This window comes from Lissotriton vulgaris, chromosome 3_2, assembly GCF_964263255.1.
Source record: "Lissotriton vulgaris chromosome 3_2, aLisVul1.2, whole genome shotgun sequence".
Taxonomy (NCBI): domain Eukaryota; kingdom Metazoa; phylum Chordata; class Amphibia; order Caudata; family Salamandridae; genus Lissotriton; species Lissotriton vulgaris.
Genome location: NC_141690.1, coordinates 292,050,736 through 292,072,015, shown reverse-complemented (window position 1 = coordinate 292,072,015; position 21,280 = coordinate 292,050,736). Strand labels below are relative to the sequence as shown.

The window sequence follows — 21,280 nt, the reverse complement described above, 5'->3', positions numbered from 1 at the left end:
GACCCTCACATCTCCTCACCCTCACACACCCTCACCCTCACCCCCTCACCCCCTCACAACCCTCTCACCTTCACTCACCCTCACCCCTCCTCACCCCCACACACATCCTCACCCTCACACCCCCACACACCCTCTCATCCCCACACCCTCACCTCCCCACACCCTCACCTCCCCACACCCCCTCACCCTCACCCCCTCACAACCCTCTCATCCTCACTCACCCTCTCACCCCCACACCCTCACCCTCACACCCACCCTAACCCACCTGCACTCACCCTCACATCCTCACAACCCTCCCACCCTCACCCCCCACACCCTTCACCCTCACACCCCCCTCACCCTCACACCCTTACCCTCACACACCTCCTCACACCCCATCACTCTCACATCCCATCACCCTCACACCCCATCACCCTCACACCCCATCACCCTCACACCCCATCACCCTCACACCCCATCACCCTCACACACCCTCATCCTCACACATCCTCACCCTCACACATCCTCACCCCCTCACCGCACAACCCTCACCCTCACACACCCTCACCCCCACACCCCCTCACCCTCACACCCCATCACCCTCCCTCATCCTCACACACCCTCACACACCTCCTCACCCTCACACCTCCTCACCCTCACACCCCCTCACTCTCACATCCCATCACCCTCACACCCCCTCATCCTCACCCTCACACACCCTCTCACCCTTCTCAACCTCACACCCCCACACACCCTCACCCTCACAGCCCCTCACCCTCACTCCCTCACACACATCCTCACACCTCCTCACCCTCACACACCCTCACTCATCCTCACCCCCCCACACAAACTCACACCCCCTCACCCTCACCCCCCACACAAACTCACTCCCCCTCACCCTCACACCCCCTCACTCTTACACCCAATCACCCTCACAACCCTCTCACCCTCACCCCCACACCCCACACCCTTCACTCTCACACACCCCTCACCCTCACACACCTCCTCACCCTCACACCCTCACACACCTCCTCACCCTCACACACCTCCTCACCCTCACACACCTCCTCACCCTCACACACCTCCTCACCCTCACACCCCATCACCCTCACACCCCTCATCCTCTCCCTCACACGCCCTCACACATCCTCACCCCCACACATCCTCACACATCCCGACCCTCCTCACCCGCACAACCCTCTCACCATCTCACCCCCACACACCCTCACCCCCACATCCCCTCACCCTCACACCCCATCACCCTCCCTCATCCTCACACACCCTCACCACCCTCTCACCCTCACACCTCCTCACCCTCACACCTCCTCACCCTCACACCCCCTCACTCTCATATCCCATCACCTTCACACCCCCTCATCCTCACCCTCACAACCTTCACCCTCACACCCCACACACCCTCACCCTCACAGCCCCTCACACACCTCCTCACCCTCACACCTCCTCATCCTCACACACCCTCACTCACCCTCACCCCCCCACACAACCTCACACACCCCCTCACTTACACCCCATCATCGTCACATCCTCACAACCCTCTCACGGTCACCCTCACACACACCTCCTCACCCTCACACACCTCCTCACCCTCACACCCCATCACCCTCACACCCCATCACCCTCACATCCCATCACCCTCACCCTCATCCTCACACACCCTCACAACCTTCTCACCCTCACACCCCCACACACCCTCACCCTCACAGCCCCTCACCCTCACCCACCTCCTCACCCTCACACACCCTCACTCACCCTCACACCTTCACTCACCCTCACACCTTCACTCACCCTCACACCCCTCTCACCCTCACCCCCCCACACAACCTCACACCCCCTCACCCTCACACCCCCTCACACCCCCCCTCACTCTAACACGCCATCACCCTCACATCCTCACAACCCTCTCCCCCACACCCTTCACCCTCACACCCCCCTCACCCTCACACCCCCCTCACCCTCACAACCTTACCCTCACACACCTCCTCACCCTCACACACCTCCTCACCCTCACACCCCATCACCCTCACACCCCATCACCCTCACACCCCCTCATCCTCACATACCCTCACCCTCACATACCCTCACCCTCACACATCCTCACCCTCACACATCCTCACCCCCCTCACCCGCACAACCCTCTCATCCTCTCACCCCCACACACCCTCACCCTCACACCCCATCACCCTCCCTCATCCTCACACACCCTCACCCTCACAACCCTCTCACCCTCACACACCTCCTCACCCTCACACCTCCTCACCCTCACACCCCTCACTCTCACATCCCATCACCTTCACACCCCCTCATCCTCACCCTCACACACACTCTCACCCTCACAACCTTCTCACCCTCACTCACACTCACACTCCCCAAACACCCTCTCCCTCACAGCCCCTCATCCTCACACACCCTCACACCTTCACTCACCCTCACACCTTCACTCACCCTCACAACCCTCACCCCCCCACACAACCTCACACACACCCTCACTCTTACACCCCATCACCCTCACACCCCCGCACTCTCACACCCCATCACCCTCACACCCTCATCCTCATACACCCTCACCCCCCTCTCACCCTCACACCCCTCTCACCCTCACACCCCTACAACCCTCTCACCCCCTCACTGCCCCACACACCCTCACCCGCACACCCCCTCACCCTCAAACCCCCGCACCCTCATAACCTCCTCAACCTCACACCCCCGTCCCCCTCACACCCCCTCACCCCATCATGCTTTGCTTCTAGAACGTTGATCCCTCGCAGACTGTGCTGACTGCCCCTCCTGATTCTGAAACTGACCAACGCAGTCTCTTCTCGCTGTCTTATGATGTCTGCCCTGCCAGCATTTACTTCGGACCCTCACCCTCCCACCTCCTCACCCTCACACACCCTCACCCCCTCACCCTCACAACCCTCCCACACCTCCCTCCCACACCCCATCACCCTCACACCCCCTCACCCACCCTCACCCCCCTCACCCCCCACACACCCTCACCCTCACACACCCTCACCCTCACACACCCTCACCCTCATACACCCTCACCCTCACACACCCTCACCCTCACACACCCTCTCAACCTCACACCCCTTCACCCTCAGAACCCCTCATCCTCACCCTCACACACCCTCACCCTCACACCCCCTCATGCTTTGCCTCCAGACACGTTGATCCCTCACAGACTGTGCTGACTCTGCCCCTCCTGATTCTGAAACTGAACCACGCTGTCTCTTCTCTGTCTTATGATGTCTGCCCTAACACCATTTACTTCAGACCCTCACCCCCCACACACCCTCAACCCCCCTCACCCTCACGCTCACAACCCCTCACCCTCACACCCCCTCATCCTCACACACCCTCACCCTCACTCACCCTCTACCCTTACACAACCTCTGACTCTCACACCCCCACCCCCTCACCCTCCCTCACATCCTCACACCCTCACCATCACACCCCCACTCACCCTCACACCCTCACCCACCCTCTCACCCACCCCCACACCCCCTTTCACCCTCTCACCCTCACCCACACACCCCTCACCGCCTCACCCTCACACACCCTCACTCCCATCACCCTCACTCCCATCACCCTCACTCCCATCACCCTCACCATCACTCCCATCACCATCACCCTCACCCTCACACCCCCTCATGCTTTGCCTCTAGACATGCTGATCCCTCGCACACTGTGCTGACTCTGCCCCTCCTGATTCTGAAACTGACCAACGCAGTCACCACATCACTCGGGGACATCACCACATCACTCGGGGACATCACCACATCACTCCGGGGCACCACCACATCACTCGGGGGCACCACCACATCACTCGGGGGCACCACCACATCACTCGGGGGCACCACCACATCATTCGGGGACACCACCACATCACTCAGGGACACCACCACATCACTAAGGGGCACCACCACATCACTCGGGGACACCACCACATCACTCTGGGACACCACCACATCACTCAGCCCAACCACATCATCACTCAGCCCAACCACATCATCACTCAGCCCAACCACATCATCACTCAGCACCACAACAGCACTGTATTTGCTTGCTACCAACAAGCATTGCCATAGCCATAGCATTTGCACAGACAAATGGTGGTGCGCGATGTGCACGCGGGGTAGGGGTATCGGCAGCCTTTGAAGTCTGAGGCACAGATAAATGGTGGTGTGTTATGTGGCTGGCGATGGCGTGCACGCGCATAGATCACATGAACTGTACGTGATCTGCAGTTTGGTAGAAGTTTTTGAACTGCTTACTATAATCTCGCCTATCTATACCTGCGGGATAGAATAGTCGAGACCTAAAAACCAGTCATTACTATCCATATGAACAGGCTATTCCCTGAACCCTGGAAGTTGGTCACACCACTCTTCGAGAGAGTAAGTCAAAAGACAAGTGTAGTGCAACCTGGAGTGACATTTAGCGGTCTCTCCAGTAAGGTGTGATCCCCTCGGACCCTATCCTTGCCCAACAACTGAAGGTAAGCATGTACCCGCGCAGCGGGAGATTTGCTCCTTTATGACAGATCTCACTCAGTAGGGCAGCATGGCCCCATTCACCTTGGACGCCGTCAACCTCATCTCCAGTATCCGGAAAGCTCCACTACATGACCCCACTAACCAGCGTCATCCGGTCCCATGGAATCAATATCACACCCTACCCTGACGACACCCAGCCCGTACTCACCCACTATATGACCCCACTCACCGGCATCATCCGATCCCATGAAATCAATATCGCACCCTACGCCGACGACACCCCCCAGCCCGTACTCTCCCACTACATGACCGCACTCACCAGCATCACCCGGTCCCATGGACTCAATATCACACCCTACGCCGACGACACCCAGCCCGTACAATCCCACTACATGACCCCACTCACCAGCATCATCCGGTCCCCTGGACTCAATATCACACCCTACTCCGACGACCCCCAGCCCGTACTCTCCCACTATATGACCGCACTCACCAGCATCAACCGGTCCCATGGACTCAATATCACACCCTACGCCGACGACACCCAGCCCGTACTCTCCCACTACATGAGCCCACTCACCAGCGTCATCCGGTCCCATGGACTCAATATCACACCCTACGCTGACGACACCAGCCCATACTCTCCCACTACATGACCCCACTCACCGCGTCATCTGGTCCCATGGAATCAATATCACACCCTACGCCGACGACCCCCAGCCCATACTCTCCCACCACATGACCCCACTCACCAGTATCATCCAGCCCCTTGGAATCAATGTCACACCCTACGCCGACGACCCCCAGCCCATTCTCTTCCACCACAAGATACCAAACACCCGGATCAATTTCTCCATCTGCATGACTGAATTCGGCAGATGGATGAAAAACAACTGCCTCAAACTCAACACGGAGAAGACAGAAGTAGTAATCTTCAGCAAAGACACCTGCTCTGGGATTCCACCTGGAGGCCTGACAAACTCGGACCCACCCTCCTGCCAGCAACCCAAGTTTCAAGTTTAACATTTGTATAGCGCACTACTCACCCAGAGGGACTCAAGGCGCTAGAGAGAGGGGGGTACTTTACTTATCGAATATCCACGTTTTAAGTTGTTTTCTGAAGAGGAGGTGGTTCTGTGTAAGGCGGAGGTGGGTGGGGAGAGAATTCCAGGTTTTGGCCGCCAAGTAGGAGAAGGGTCTTCCCCCCCATGGTGGATCTATGGATGCGCGGAATTGCGGCAAGGGCTTGATTGGACGATCGTAGTTGGCGGGTGGGGGTGTAAAAGGACAGGCGCGTGTTGAGGCATTCGGATCCTAGGTCGTAGAGGGCTTTGTGTGCGTGGGTGAGGAGACAGAACGTTATTCTCTTGTTGATGGGGAGGCAGTGGAGGTCTTTCAGGTGACCGGAAATGTGAGCTTGGCGGGGGTTGTCTAGTATGAGTCTGGTTGAGGCGTTTTGGATGCGTTGGAGTTTTTTCTGTAGTTTGGCTGTGGTTCCGGCGTAAAAGGGTGTTTCCGTAGTCAGTCGGCTTGTGACCAGTGCGTGGGTGACCGTCTTTCTTGTTTCGGTGGGGATCCAACAGAAGATTTTTTTGAGCATGCGTAGGATGTTGAAGCATGATGATGAGACGGCGTTGACTTGTCTGGTCATCGAGAGGGAGGAGTCCAGGTGAAGCCCAGGTTACGTGCGTGGTCCGTAGATATGGGTGCTGTTCCCAGGGCCGGTGGCCACCATGAGTCGTCCCAGGCAGAGGGGGATGAACCTAAGATGAGGACTTCCGTTTTGTCCGAGTTCAGTTTTAAACGGCTGTTCTTCATCCACTCGGCTACATCTTTCATTCCTTCGTGTAAGTTGGTTTTGGCGGTGTTTGGGTCTTTGGTGAGGGAGAGGATCAGCTGGGTGTCGTCTGCGTAGGAGATGATATTGAGGTTGTGTTGGCGCGCGATGGATGCGAGGGGAATCATGTGTACGTTGAAGAGGGTGGGACTGAGTGATGATCCTTGTGGTACGCCGCAGATGACTTCGCTGGCCTCGGATCTCAAAGGGGGGAGGTGGACTCTCTGGGTTCTTCCGGCGAGGAACGAGATGATCCAGTCCAACGCTTTTCCTTGTATTCCGACATTTCTGAGGCGTTGTATAAGGGTGCTATGACAGACTGTGTCGAAGGCTGCGGAGAGGTCAAGTAGGATGAGGGAAACTGTTTCTCTGTTGTCCAGCAGTGTTCGAATGTCGTCTGTTGCTGCGATGAGGGCGGTCTCGGTGCTTTGTTTGGCTCGGAAGCCGGACTGTGAGGTGTAGTATGGTGAGACGCAGTCTAGTGGTTGAGGGGTGGAGACAGAGGGAGGAGCAGGAACGGGAGGAGCCGGGGAATAGGAAGCAAGGGGACAGTTAGAGTAGGGACAGGGACGAGGATGGATGTGCAGTAATAAAGCTCTCCTAAACCATAAAGAAGTGTCGGTCGTTATTGCCACTACGACGCGACAACTGGCGACGAGGGTGGGATGTGCTTGAACCCCACTGACCCTCACGAGAGAGCCCTGTCCCCAGCGTGCCTCGAGGAGCAGGCGACGCTGACCAGAAAGACGAAATTGCGACCTGCCACGTGAGGCCAGTAGCAGGTGACCCTGTCCCCCCCCCCAGCAGTTGGGAGGGACTCAAGAGGGAGCCGAGGCACCAAGCGTCGCAACGCCCGAGGCAGAAGTGACCCCTTCGCGCTAAAACGCGACTTGCGCAAGAGAGCGCGGTGTCCAGCCAGCGCTGCAGGAGCAGAAGCCAGGAGCCTACCCTGACTCTGCCAGACCCCAAGAGAGAAGAGAAAGTGCCCTCGCGTGGAGGACGGCGCCCCACGGAGACCGCCTGCCAAGCGGTGCTGACCGAGCGCTGTTCGCGCCAAAACGGAAGAAAAGCTCACCCCCGATGCGTGAGACATCGCCTACCTGACGCGCGGTAAACAGGGAGCTCGCCTGGATCGCGTCTGATTGCTCCAGTGCCTGAGGAGCGTCTGAAGAGGTGCGGAGGGCGAGCTGCATGAAGAGGCTGGCTGCCGGTGAGTGCTCCGTGAGACCGAGTGAGCTGAAGAATGCATGGAACCCAAATCTCGTGGTGAATGAGAGTTCCAGTGGGGCGGCCATCTTAGGGTCAGGCAACTGAGAAGACATCCCTGTGCAATTTTGAAGCGGCCATCTTTAAGTCAGGCGAGCAGTGGGAATAAGCATTGGTAAAGGACAAACAAACAAACATTGGCAAAGACCAAACAATCATTGGAAAGGGCAAGAGACATACAAACAAGCATTGGCGAATGCAAGGGAAGAGTAAACAAACATTGGCAACTGTAAGTGAAGCAAGCATTGGTGACTGTAACAAAACAAACATTGACGCATGCAAACAAGCATTGGCGAATGCAAGTGAAGAATAACAAAGCGCTGAAAAGACGACAAACAAGCCCATGCAAATGCAAGAAGCAATCTAAGAAGACAAACATTGATACATGCAAATCAACAAGCATTGGTACATGCAAAGACAAAGTACTGGCTAAGAGTAAACAAGCACTGGTACATGCAAATAAACAAGCAGTGATACATGCAACTAGACAAACATCGATACGTGCAAATCAACAAGCACTGGTACGTACAAAGGAACAAGCACTGATCCATGCACAAAGACACAAGCATTGATACACGCAGATCAACAAGCATTGGATAAATCGCAGCCAAGAAAGAAAACAAGTATCGCTGAAAACCAAACAAGCACTGGCGAACATAACAGAATCAAGCATTAGCAAAGACCGAGCGAGCACTGGCGAAGGCCAAACAAGCATTGCTAACGTCCCAGCGCATGACTAGACCGCAGGCTTCGACTACATACAGATCAATTACGAAGACGAGAAGACAAGTGAACAGCCGGTGCTCTGCGAACATGATCCATCAAAATCCTCCTCTTATGGCGGGGGAAGAAATCGCACAACAGTTCAATCCCTGCTTTGAAGCACCACCCCCAGGGATGCAGACGGACACCTGGAGTCTGTGTCTCCAACGGAACCAATGGCTGGCCACATTGAGTGATTTCCTGGATGCCAATGGAGAACAAAGAGAGAGGAAATGCCTAACGCTGCTCCTCCATTTGGTGGGTCCAGAGGGCCGATGCCCAATCGAAACATTTTCCGAAGAAGACACAGGCATCTATAAAAGACTCCAAGAGAAACTATGTGCCCGTCTCTCCGCACAAACGGAAGTGGATCGAGAGCGCATCACTTTCAACACAGCTCGGCAGGAACCAGGTGAACCACTGCCAACCTTCATCACTCGGTTAAAAAACCTGGTACAAGGCTGCCACTTCAACACCTTCACGAATGAGGACGCAGTCCGACTCCGGATAATTGAAGGCTGTGCAAACCCCGACACGAAACTCAAGATCTTGCGAGGAAAGTGGTCACTGGAAGAAATCATCAGGAAGGCTGAAATTGGACTGCACGTCAAGGTAAGAGACAAATCAAAGGCCCGAATCTGAAAGCAAATTATCAAGACGCCCGGACAGATAACCCTCAGAACACAAACAGAACTGACAGGAGAGAGAGGGAAGACAGACCAGCAAAAAGACAACGGGAAAGACACAGTGACAAAGAAAATAACACGGATTACTCAGAGTCAGATTTCTCAGCAGCCGACTACTCAAGGTCAACCAAGGACTGCTCGGAGTCAGATGACCCAGAGTCAACCATCCAAAAGACAATTCCAAAAAGTTATTCACCCCTCAGGAGTTCCTCAAAGAGTCATTCAAAGGAGGAAGAAAGAGCATCAAGTGGGACAGATCGCACTCCTGGTCAAGAAGGCATCCCGCACAGCAAGTGGGAGAGAAAGACTAACCAGAGAAGAAGGGGTCGCACTGGCCAACACCGAAAGTCGGCGCAGGGACATCAGTCGACAAGCAGTGAAGACGAGTCCAAGGAAACATCTGGCCGGAGAACACACAAACCCCAAGTCAGAGGTGCTGGAACATCAAGCAATTGGGAAGGAGAACCAGATCACACAAGACGGACTGGTCCATGCCATGATTCATGCCTTTATGGGCCCCAAAGCATCCATGGGCCCCGCGACAACGAAGGAACAGAGCGTAGATGGGTAACATCAGACGTAAAGGACGAAGAGGCAAAAGCTTGGGATCAAGCACAAGGAACAAGCACGGAATCTTCAAACAATCTCCCAAATGAGACAGCGTTGAAGATATTCCAACAAAGACACATGGAGAAGCTTTTCGAAAACAATTCCGAAGGGGAAAGCAGCTCGTCACGGACTACCCGGCTCCGAAGACCACCTAGTAGGACATTCCCAAATGAACACTCACAGAGGGAACTGACGGAGCACCCCTCTGATTCAGAAAGCACGTCGGTCCGGTCTTTTGATTCGGCAGAGTCATGGCCCTGACAACGACCACGTGCAACATTTTTAAAGAAACATTCTCAGAGGGAAGTGAGGGAGAACTCCTATGATTCAGACAACACGTCGGTCCGATCTTTTGAGTCAGCAGAGCCATGGTCCCGACAACGACCACGTGCAACATTCTCAAAGAAACATTCTCAGAGGGAAGTGAGGGAGAACTCCTCTGATTCAGACAGCATGTCGGTCCGATCCTTTGAGTCGACAGAGTCGTGGTCCCGACACCGGCCATGGCGCCAAGCACCTGAACACATCAGCGAACCAAGGGACACTCTTCAAGCACCTGAACACATCAGCGAACCAAGGGACACTCTTCACGTCGAGAGCGACGTGTCCCACACCAATGTCAATGCACACTTGATCACTCCACCAGACAACCCGTCGCATCGAGCACATGTGCATCGTGACACTAATACCACACCGTCACCCCGGGTAGGGGCAGCCAGGTTGACTCGAAGGCCCTGGTCCTGGTCCTACAAAACGGAATCCGGCATCGTGGCCAAAAGCACCCAAATAAAAACGGACCAACCAGTCAATCCGCAAAGGAAGCCAGACGTGTCAGGAGAACTAAGTCATCATCGAAGGAGAACAAGACACACTAACATTCAACCGACCCCAGAGTCTGCCTGTTCCAGGCGCGAGCAGGTGGGGGAGACACAACCCGAGACAGCAAATCAATCTCCAAGTCATACCAAGCTGACCTCCACCGTTCATACCTCACCGGCCGGCATCCCAGACTCGAAACAGGAAGACAGTATTGTTTTTGACCTGACGAAGTAAAGGCAGGAAAGATAAAGGCGGTGAATGAATTACTGAACCAAGCCAAGACAGTCTCATCAGATAGCACCATACTGTCTGGCATACATAATCCTGAACTGGAGGACAGTGTTGCCTTCAACCGGACAAGACAAACGGAAGCAGAAGTGGATACGGGCGCTCGGAAGAGGACCAGAACACTATCCACCCATGAAAGAGATCGAGCACCTAAACCAACAGTAGTTACACCATGGGAAAGAGACATGCCGACTGCGGAATGTGAGAGCAGACAGTCCACACGCAACGTGATCAAGAATGCCCTGATTAAGACAACAGAAAAATTGACCAAAGTCAAGCCCACCTCGGATTCGACACTACTGAGGCTCGAAGAGCAGGCTGTTCGCCAACCTGTGTGGCGGATTGAAGAACTGCGAACACTAAGGACATTAAGCTCATTTTGTTAAGAAAGGGGGAGATGTAGTATGGTGAGACGCAGTCTAGTGGTTGAGGGGTGGAGACAGAGGGAGGAGCAGGAACGGGAGGAGCCGGGGAATAGGAAGCAAGGGGACAGTTAGAGTAGGGACAGGGACGAGGATGGATGTGCAGTAATAAAGCTCTCCTAAACCATAAAGAAGTGTCGGTCGTTATTGCCACTACGACGCGACATGAGGGGTCAAGGGATTTGATGGATTCGAGGAAGGCGGCGAGATGATTGTTAATGGCTTTCTCAATGACTTTGGCAGGGAATGGGAGGAGCGAGATGGGGCGGTAGTTCTTAAGTTCAGTGGGGTCTGCTGTGGGTTTCTTCAGAAGGGCGCTGAGTTCGGCATGTTTCCATCTTTCCGGGAAGGTAGCGGAGTTGAGGGAGCAGTTGATGACGTCTTGGAGATGGGGAGCGATAATGGAGTCTGCTTTGTTGAAAATGAGGTGGGGACATGGGTCGTTTAGCGATCCTGAGTGGATGGAGTTCATCAGGCGGATGGTGTCTTCAGTGGTGATTGGGTTCCAGGCGCAAAGGTTGTGAGAGGGGGGTTTTAGTTCGAAGGTGGGTGGAGTGGACTGGTCTCCGGACTGGTTTTCAAAGCTGTTATGTATGTCAGCGATTTTGTTGTGGAAGAATGAGGCTAGGGAGTCGCAGAGGTCTTGGGAGGGAGTGATGTCGTTGGTGCCGGCGGTGGGGTTGGTAAATTCTTTGACGATGTTGAATAGTTCCTTTCTGTTGTGGGTGTTGTTGTCAAGTCGATCCTTGAATGCTGATTTCTTGGTGGATCGGAACAGTTGGTGGTGTTTGCGGGTGGCGTTCTTGAAGGTGGCCAGGTTGTCAGTGGTTGGGTTTTTTCTCCAGGCTCACTCGAGGGTGCGACAGAACGTCTTGGATTTCTTAAGGTCATCGTTGAACCAGGGGGCTTTTTTCCTAACTTGCTTGATTTGATGTTTTTTCAAGGGTGCTAATTTGTCAGCGCTGTGGGTGATCCATTGTGTGAGGTTGGTGGCTGCAAGGTTTGGGTCCGATGATAGTGCAGGAGGGTTTTGGTGAAGCGATGTGAGGAGTTGGTCGGTGGTAATTTTGTTCCAGTTTCGGCGGGTAATTCGTTGTGGGTGGTTGTGGGTCATAGTCTTTTTGTAGTTGAAGTGAACGCAACTGTGGTCCGTCCAATGGAGAGCTGTGGTGTGATTGAAGGAGATGTGCTTGCTGGAGGTGAAGATTGGGCCGAGCGAGTGCCCGGCATAGTGGGTGGGGGTGTTAACAAGTTGTTTGAGTCAGAGATTGGCGAGGTTGTCCAGAAGGGTGGTGGTGTTGCTGTCGTTTTTTTTCAGGTGGAAGTTGAGGTCTCCCAGTAGAATGTAGTCCTCGGAGGGGAGGGCATGTGGGCTGATGAAGTCGGTGATGTCTTCGCTGAATTGTGTGCGGGGTCCTGGTGGCCTGTAGATGAGGGTGCCTCTGAGTGTCGTCTTGGGGTCGGTGTGGATCTGGAAGTGAAGGTGTTCGGTGGTAGCGAGGTTATCGTCGGAACTGGTCGTGATGCGGATGTTGATCTTATGGACAATGGCGATGCCTTCTCCTGTTTGGTTGGTGCGGTCCTTTCGGATTATCTTGTAGCCGTCCGGGATGGCTATGGCGATGTCGGGTGCTGATGAGGCGTTCATCCAGGTTTCTGTAAGGAAGGCGACGTCCGGCAATGTGGTGTTGAGTAGGTTCCAAAGTTCAATGGCGTGTCTGTGGACCGAGCGGGTGTTGAGCAGGATGCACTTGAGGTGGTTAGTGTCGGAGCTCCGTTTGGAGTTTGTGGATTTGGTGTGGGTCTTGATGCAGTCGAACTTGCAAGAGTGGCAGGTGAAGGGTCCATGGGTGTGTCTTGGGGCGGCTTGGTGGCAGTTTGGTGGTCGACCGGGGTTAAGGGCTGAGAGGGTTGCAGCGTCGTACGTTATGCGGGAGGAGTGGATTTTGTGGGGGCCAGGGGGTCTGGCGCTGGGCGAGGTCCTGGCGCGGACGGGCGTAGATGGGCTTACCTTTGGCGCAACTTCGGCGCGCATGTGGCGCATCCGCTGCGCGTGAACGCCGCGCGTCTGTTGCATTGACATATGCAGATAGTGGAGGGGGGCAGAGCGAGGGAGGAGCAGCTGGGAGCGGGGTGGAGAGGCTGGCTACGAGGCACAACAACAAAATGGCAGCGAAAGCAAAACCGAAACAGGACGAGATTGGGGGCAGAAAGTTGGATGTCGCTATGGGCAGTGGCACCGGCACAATCAGGCAATAATTGGTAATTTAAAAATCAGGCAATGCGAGCTCTCCAATAATAAATGAATTTGCACAGATTAAAATGCGAGCAGCAGCAGTGAGCAATAGCAGGCAACAATTCTTGACAAGTAAAGCGAACAAAGCGCTACGATACCCAGGCACCAATTCTTAGCAGGCAGTGCAAGCAAAGCGCTTAGATATCCAGGCAGGGAGAGTGGGGAGCGACCGCTTCTCAGAGAGACAGAACCTCAGAATAGTAATCAACAACCAACTTACCATGACCATGGATCAGTCGCCATCGTCTGCTTCCACACAATCAAGATGCTCATAAAGATCTTCAAATGCCCTCATCACCAGCAGGCAGGTCTACACAACAAATTCCAAGCTGGAATCAATGGTCAACTGACAGAAGACTCCAGACCATACAAAAGTCTCTGGCCAGACTCACCCTCAACTTCCCACCCTGCACCTCAAAGACGTCCGCTGGCTCCCAATCCACAAACAAGCACTCTTCAAACTCCTCATGCACACATAGAAAGCCTTCCACCTCATTGGGCCCACGTACCTCAACAACACATCAACTTGCACAAACTTACCAGGCATCTCCGGTCAGCCGGACTCCTGCTCTCACACAACCTCCTGCATATGCAGGAGCAGATCCGGACGTCGGGCCTTCGGCCTCGCTCCTAAATCCTGGAAAGACCTGTCCCTGCACATCAGAGCCTCAGTTCATGATCTCTGCAAGAAACTGAAGACCTGCCTCTTTACCTAGTCTCGACCCTGTCTCGGCACATACAGCTCCTGCATCAGCACCAGGACACACTCCCAGGTGAGTCACGCGGTCTACAAATACATATAAAATAATATGTAACTGGCTGGGATAAATAATATAATACAACACAATCTAATACATAAGAGGACTACAATCACGCAATATTTACTCATTTGAAGTAAGATGAACAAGCATTGGCATAGCCAATAGGTCTCGCCTTTGGGACCTTTTAAGTATTTAGTTATCCAGCACAATATCCTTGGTGCAACACCATCAACTGTTGCATGGCTAAACACTTATAATGTCCCAAAGGCGAGACCTATTGGCTATGCCAATGCTTGCACTGCAACTGTGGGGGATGTGGTGGTGCCATCCAAGTACAAACACTGCAACTGCGCAGAGAGTTGGCGTGCCGTCCAAGTAAAAGCACTGCCAACCAATGGCATGAACACAAAGTAGCACAATTACAAGTCTGTGGTGTCCACCAGCGCTCTCCAGTTAAGGGTAATCTCAGAGTTGTGATCATACTCTGCCTTCCAAATGGTGATTTACCAAATGGATTGACCTGGATAGAAAGAACATGTTCTTCCCCATCCTATCATTCAACTTATGAAGAATCAAACTAGACAAGCACGTGCCTGAAGATGGAGGTCGGACAATCAAACTGTAGCAAAATAAATCACACCAAGCCCCAAGTAACCCTAAACAAACACATTCTCCATTGCAGGTACAAACATTACACCTCCGCTTGGCTCCACAAACTCTCGCCTTACCAACACCTCTCATTAAAGTCAACTTTCCACCAATTGTGAATTTGTAGGCACTTTCTTCAACCAGAAAACACAACTCCCCCAAAGACCACCATTTTACGACGTTTTATAATTAAAGGTATCTCTCGCCAGATGTTTTAACTGAGCTAAAAGTGACGAGCTACCAAGCTCCTGGTGAAGCTGAAATTCCAAGGGCAATGTAGATAGAATGTTCCAGGAAGGAATGATTTCCAGATGCAAACGTATTTTTTTTTACTGAACAGAGATTCTAGGCCTCGGTTATAGTCACTTACTTTTATATGAATATAAAAGGCATAAGGGTTTCATTCTGTACCAGGCAGAATAAAATGGGGAGCAAGGAGCTAGTTTCCACTGGGTTCGTTTCTATGGCTAGGTGTGGGTTTTTTCAAAAAAGTTTTAATGGTTAAAAAAAAATAGCCAAAGGATTTATGTTATTCAAATAGCATTTATAAAGCACTTTAAGACGAGCAGCACACTACCAGGGAGCCCAAAATGAGTGGTCAGTCTATTCGCGATTGTGGTAAGTTCGGCACGCGCGCTCCATGCATTCGCTCCACTTTCCTTGTGGTACATTATTGACACAGATGTGATCATTAGAGGCGGCTCTATGGGAAGCAAATGCGTGCTGGAATAAAAAGATAGTTATGGTTTCCAAAAACAGCTTACGATGGATAGGCATGAGATTTAACAGTAATTTATATCCATAAGGGGAAGGCAGAAGGTAGAAAAGTATATGGGATAGAAGTAAACGTTTCAATGAGGGTCAATTTTTCATGAAGGATTTTAATGATTATAGCAGGTGGAGACTCTTTGCATGCAATTTGTGCATGTACATCTGCTGAAAGAAACAGTTGTAAATTCTGCTCCTAAGGAATGCAGCTTACACAATCTTTCTAGAGGCACTTAAGAGGTGACACAGATACTTCCCACAGAGAAGAGAAGCCCAGTGCATGTTGACAGCCCTTTGCTGTCAAGCAGTGCAACATAGAAGCACATTCCTTAACCGTAATTATAATGAGAACCTTTTACATACCTACTACAGTAGTCTAGTCAATACAATTATTGTTACAGTTTATGCAAATCATATGCACTATACATAAACTACACATATAATATATAAAACATATGTAAACATCCACCAACTTGAATATATTGCACGTGCACGTTTATGACCCTTTAAATACCTAGTTAGGAAGGTGCAGTTCCCTGTGTCCACCTGAAGAGCACTCCCACAGAACATACACAATGCACAGAAGACTGGATGTTTTAGAGGTCACCTTCCAGCATCCATCTTACCTTTATGGGTAAGAAATAAACTACAAAGTTGTAGGCAACAGCTATCCAACATTACACGATAGTTGCTTTTCTCTACAAGTTCCCTGTGTTTGTCTTTTCGATATTGTACACTCTGACCCCTAGTAAAAAATAGTGCAAACTTTAGTTGTTGCCAATTAAAACCTAAACATGTGGCCTAGGTTCTGGCTGGTTGGGTGGGTCCTCAGAAGGGGGCCCCCAGCTCCTTCCCGAAATGTGTAACCTAGCTCATCTGGTTAGTGGAGTGACTGCCTGGTTGAAGGCAGTCTATCAAATATGGGGAGTGCAGGTTTTATGGGCCTAGTAGAGGATGTGATCTGCTGGTCTGGACTCTTCCATGCTCTCTTGCATGATAAGACTTTTCTTTACACTTGAAGTTTGTGTAAGTATTGTTGCAAAGAAGGACCGGAGCCTCTAAGTGAGACACAGATGCCGGTAGTCAGCTGAGCGATACCAAAGGGGATGATGGACGGAGTGTTAAACATTGCAAGCACTCACCCCCAGTCAACTGATTTGGGTTTAATCCATCGCCGTTCTTTAGCCCACTCAGCCACCCCAGTTCAGACATGGCTATATGCAAATCAGTCTGACCCTGTGCCTCATGGGAACAGTCCAGTCCGAACTGCCAAAGCCATGTCTTCCCTGGACCGGAATCAAGCACCCTGTGACTGGTTTCGGGTTCATAACCTCCATCAGCCAGGCTATCTTAAATCAAGTGGCAAAGTGAGCAAGGGACCCACGTCTGGGCATACCCTGCCAACTTAGGGTGAAAATGCAGCACAAAAAGATGATGGACGGAATGTTGAACATTGTCAAACATTCACCCCCAGTCACAGATCTAGGTTTAATCCATTGTTATTTTGCTCACCACGCCACCCCAGTTCAGACATGGCCAATGTGTGTGACCCCCACATGTCTTCAGTGTATCCCGTCTCTCACAGGGTAAGGTATGCCAGTGTGACCCTCACATGTCGTCAGTGTACCCCGTCTCTCAGAGGGTAAGGTATTCCAGTGTGCCCTCCACATGTCGTCAGTGTACCCCGTCTCTCTGAGGGTAAGGTATGCCAGTGTGACCCCCACATGTCTTCATGGTACCCCGTCTCTCAGAGGCTTAAGGTATTCCAGTGTGCCCTCCACATGTCGTCAGTGTACCCCGTCTCTCAGAGGGTAAGGTATGCCAGTGTGACCCCCACATGTCGTCAGTGTACCCCGTCTCTCAGAGGGTAAGGTATGCCAGTGTGACCCCCACATGTCTTCATGGTACCCCGTCTCTCAGAGGGTAAGGTATGCCAGTGTGACCCCCACATGTCGTCAGTGTACCCCGTCTCTCAGAGGGTAAGGTATGCCGGTGTGACCCCCACATGTCATCAGTGTACCCCGTCTCTCAGAGGGTAAGGTATGCCAGTGTGACCCCCACATGTCTTCATGGTACCCCGTCTCTCAGAGGGTAAGGTATGCCAGTGTGACCCCCACATGTCTTCATGGTACCCCGTCTCTCAGAGGGTAAGGTATGCCAGTGTGACCCCCACATGTCGTCAGTGTACCCCGTCTCTCAGAGGGTAAGGTATGCCGGTGTGACCCCCACATGTCATCAGTGTACCCCGTCTCTCAGAGGGTAAGGTATGCCGGTGTGACCCCCACATGTCATCAGTGTACCCCGTCTCTCTGAGGGTAAGGTATGCCAGTGTGACCCCCACATGTCTTCATGGTACCCCGTCTCTCAGAGGGTAAGGTATGCCAGTGTGACCCCCACATGTCTTCATGGTACCCCGTCTCTCAGAGGGTAAGGTATGCCGGTGTGACCCCGGCCCCACATGTCTTCATGGTACCCCGTCTTTCTGGGGCCCCATACCTCAGAGGCCCAGGTTATATATCTAGTGCTGGTTGCCATGTGACTTCAAGTGGCCCCCGGTCTCTGTGGCCCCCCCGACTCTGAGCAGTGCAGCCCCCCCCCCCCCTTCCCGGACCCGCAGGGGGCGCTGCTCTAGGGCAGGGTGTGCGCTTTGGATTCTGGGACCTGTAGTCCTCTTTTATGATGCCATCACTAAGACTACAAGTCCCAGAGTTCAGTGTACCCCCCACCCCTGGACCTGGGAGCCTTGGAGGGGGGCTGCTTCTTGCCCCCCCTCATCCTGACCTGCCCCTGGCTCCAGCCCCCCTCTGTACCCTCATCCCTCTCTCCATCGCACCGGCAGCCGCGGGTCCATCCCCCGGGGGGTGCCGCCCCTCACATGACCCCTCCTCCCCTCCTCCCTGACCCCCCGGCCCCCTCCCCTCCCCTCCCCTCCTCACCTGCGCTCCCCCGGGCCCCGGCTGCAGCGCGGGGAGAGGCTCGGACCGGCGCAGACCTCACAATGGGGAATAACCCTGACAGCTCCTCCGACCGGAACTGACGTCAGGACCGGCAGAGACTGCCAGAAACAAGCCCCGCCCACACAAGGACGAAGAGGGGTTACACAAGACCCGGAAAGGAAGGGCAGGGGGGCCTGAGAGGCTCCCTGGCACGGCTACACACACGTCATGGGGTCCATGCTTCACATGCAGGCATGACCTTCAGCTGCCAAAGGTCTGACACTGAAGAGCAACACTTTAGCACAAGAGCAACCAAGAAAGGGAGCGCCTCAAAAGACATAAAACACAGAAATTACAACCGTTTGAGCAAAGAAAAGCTCTAACAGATATTTTGAAACTAATGAAACCCCCTGAAATGGAAGGTCATTGCATTCTACATTTATCTCCTTCCCTTTTCTCCTCCCTTGTTCTTTACCTACCCACTGGCATCAGCCCTGTTTTCTTTTGTCCTAGGTTCTATGGCCCTCATTTATGAAAAGTGACGCATCGCTGCGTGAAAACAGCGATGCGTCACTTTTCACTACGCCCTCCTTGCGACACCAAAGATGCGTCATATTTACAGTATGACCCATCATGGCGCAAGAAGTTACAGATACGTCCGTATTTCTGACATATCTGTAAGCGCAAAAGTTACGCATTGTTGGAGTGTGTCACAAAAGTGACGCAACTCCAGCAATGCGTTCTTTCACATGGGGCAAGCCCCATGTGAAAGGGCATGCGTCAGTCTTACGCCTGCTGTGAGGCAGGAGTACGAAATTGAAGCATTTGTGTCCTAGAAGTGGCGAAGTGAAATCTTATAGATTTCACTGTGTCACTTCTATGACACTTTCTTGCGTCAGAACGCCCCCCTTGCATACATTATACCTGGCGTAGGTATAATGTAGCGCAGGGGTTTACAAAGTGACGCATCTACCTAGATGCGTCACATTGTAAATATGGTGCAACAAGGTACCTTTTTTACGCTGATGGTGCGTCACAAAAAGTGACGCACCGGTGACGTAAAAGTGACGCACGGCCTCATAAATGAGGCCCTATGTTCTTATGGAATGTTTCCTCTTTTGATCCCACACAGTGATTGGCAGTTGCATCTGGACTTCATCTCGAGTGGATGCTGTAGCCGTGCTGCAAATAAATCAACTTGGAACCTACATAAGGATGTCTTCTTCATTTAATAGGTCACTGTGGTGGGGGGAACTCTTGGAGTGTCGCGTGGCCTAGCGTGGGCTGGAGCGCGCACGGACAGACACTCAGGCCACACAGGTTGCCGGATGGGAAGCGACGTCTCCAAGCGGCCGCCCTTCATTTATTGGATCCCCGCAGGCCACGCCTGGCCTGCGGATGTAGGGATGCGTGGAAGAGAAAAGTCTAGACCTGCCACCATTACATCCCTATCCAACTTGGTTCTTTTATTGCAAACAGTTTGTTCAATACAGCAAATGATTCAAGAATGTCTCTTTGTCACATATGCAAAACACACAGTACTTGCGTTAGTTCTGGCCAACGAGTCTTGGGCATCCTCAGCACGCATAGTCTCTCAGCCGCTGGCTCAGGTGGGGATTTGGCCTCAGGCTGTATCGCTGCGAACCGGTACGCCCTCCTGTGCAGTTCTGGCCAGGGCTCTCAGAGTCAGCCTCGCGTGAAGTGTAACCGGATGGTTCGGGGCTCCCTCTGGCTGGGCTGCTCTCAGACTCTTTTACTTCTTTACCGACCACTGCCGTGGCTCCAGGGCTTGGCGTTTGGTTCGAGGTCTCCCGGCGTTATTCTGGCGGGACCTCCTTGAACCATGATGTGTTCTTTGATACTTCTTCCGTTCCCTTTTGGGCAGTTACCATTGTGCCATGACTCGCAGTGATAGTCCAAGTACCAGGTTCATAACGTGTTTGGAATTTTCCTCCTGTGCGCCAGTTGCGTAGGAGGACAGTCATTCCTTGGCTGAGCCTTCTTGGGGTGGCTCGCCGTCGGATGCTTGCTTCCTGATTTTGTCGTCGTCTCCGTTCTTGTGCTCCGTCCGCGTCTAGCAAGGGTGGTGACCATCCCGGGCAGGTGGGGAGCAAGTCTCGGCCGGGGCCATTGAGCATCAGGGCCCACGGGCTCCGCTGGGTCATACAGTGAGGGGTACTCCGAAACTCTCAGGAACTCGTGGAGCTTGTGTTCTGGGTCCTCTTGCTCCACCACGGTGATGCGAAACACTTTGTTTAGCGTGCGCATAAAAGTTCTACGTCTCCGTTGGCTTGGGGCCACTGTGGTGTGATGCGAAGATGCGATATGCCTCGTTCTTGGAGGAAGGTAGCAAACTCCACCGCTTGAAATGGGGGACCATTATCGCTGCGCACCTCTTGAGGGAAACCAAACATGGCAAATACCTTTTCTAACACTGGTCTAACGTGGTTGAATGCTATTGACATGATGGGCTTGACTACGGGATACTTGGAGTAGGCGTCTATGATGACAAGTGTGTGTTTCCCCCCTCGGAAGCAACCGAAATCCGTGCTTACTTTGGTCCACGGTACGGTGCAGGCTTCTTCGGTGATGACCGGGAGAGGCTTCTCCGGGCCACTCGTCAGCTGGCACAACAAGCATTTTCTGACGTACTCTTCCACCATGTCCTCCAGTTCTGGCTTCCTCA

At 53.0% G+C, this 21,280-nt stretch overlaps 1 protein-coding gene across 1 annotated transcript in view; it reads right to left on the bottom strand.

Annotated features, from left to right (window-relative positions):
- Positions 1 to 18,658, bottom strand: part of LOC147725731 (uncharacterized) — a 58,110-nt gene extending 39,452 nt beyond the window's left edge. The window contains exon 1 of the mRNA XM_086964419.1: positions 18,595 to 18,658. The gene's annotated coding sequence lies outside the window, so the exon portion shown is untranslated. The remainder of the gene's footprint in view (positions 1 to 18,594) is intronic.
- Between the last annotated feature and the right edge of the window lie 2,622 nt (positions 18,659 to 21,280).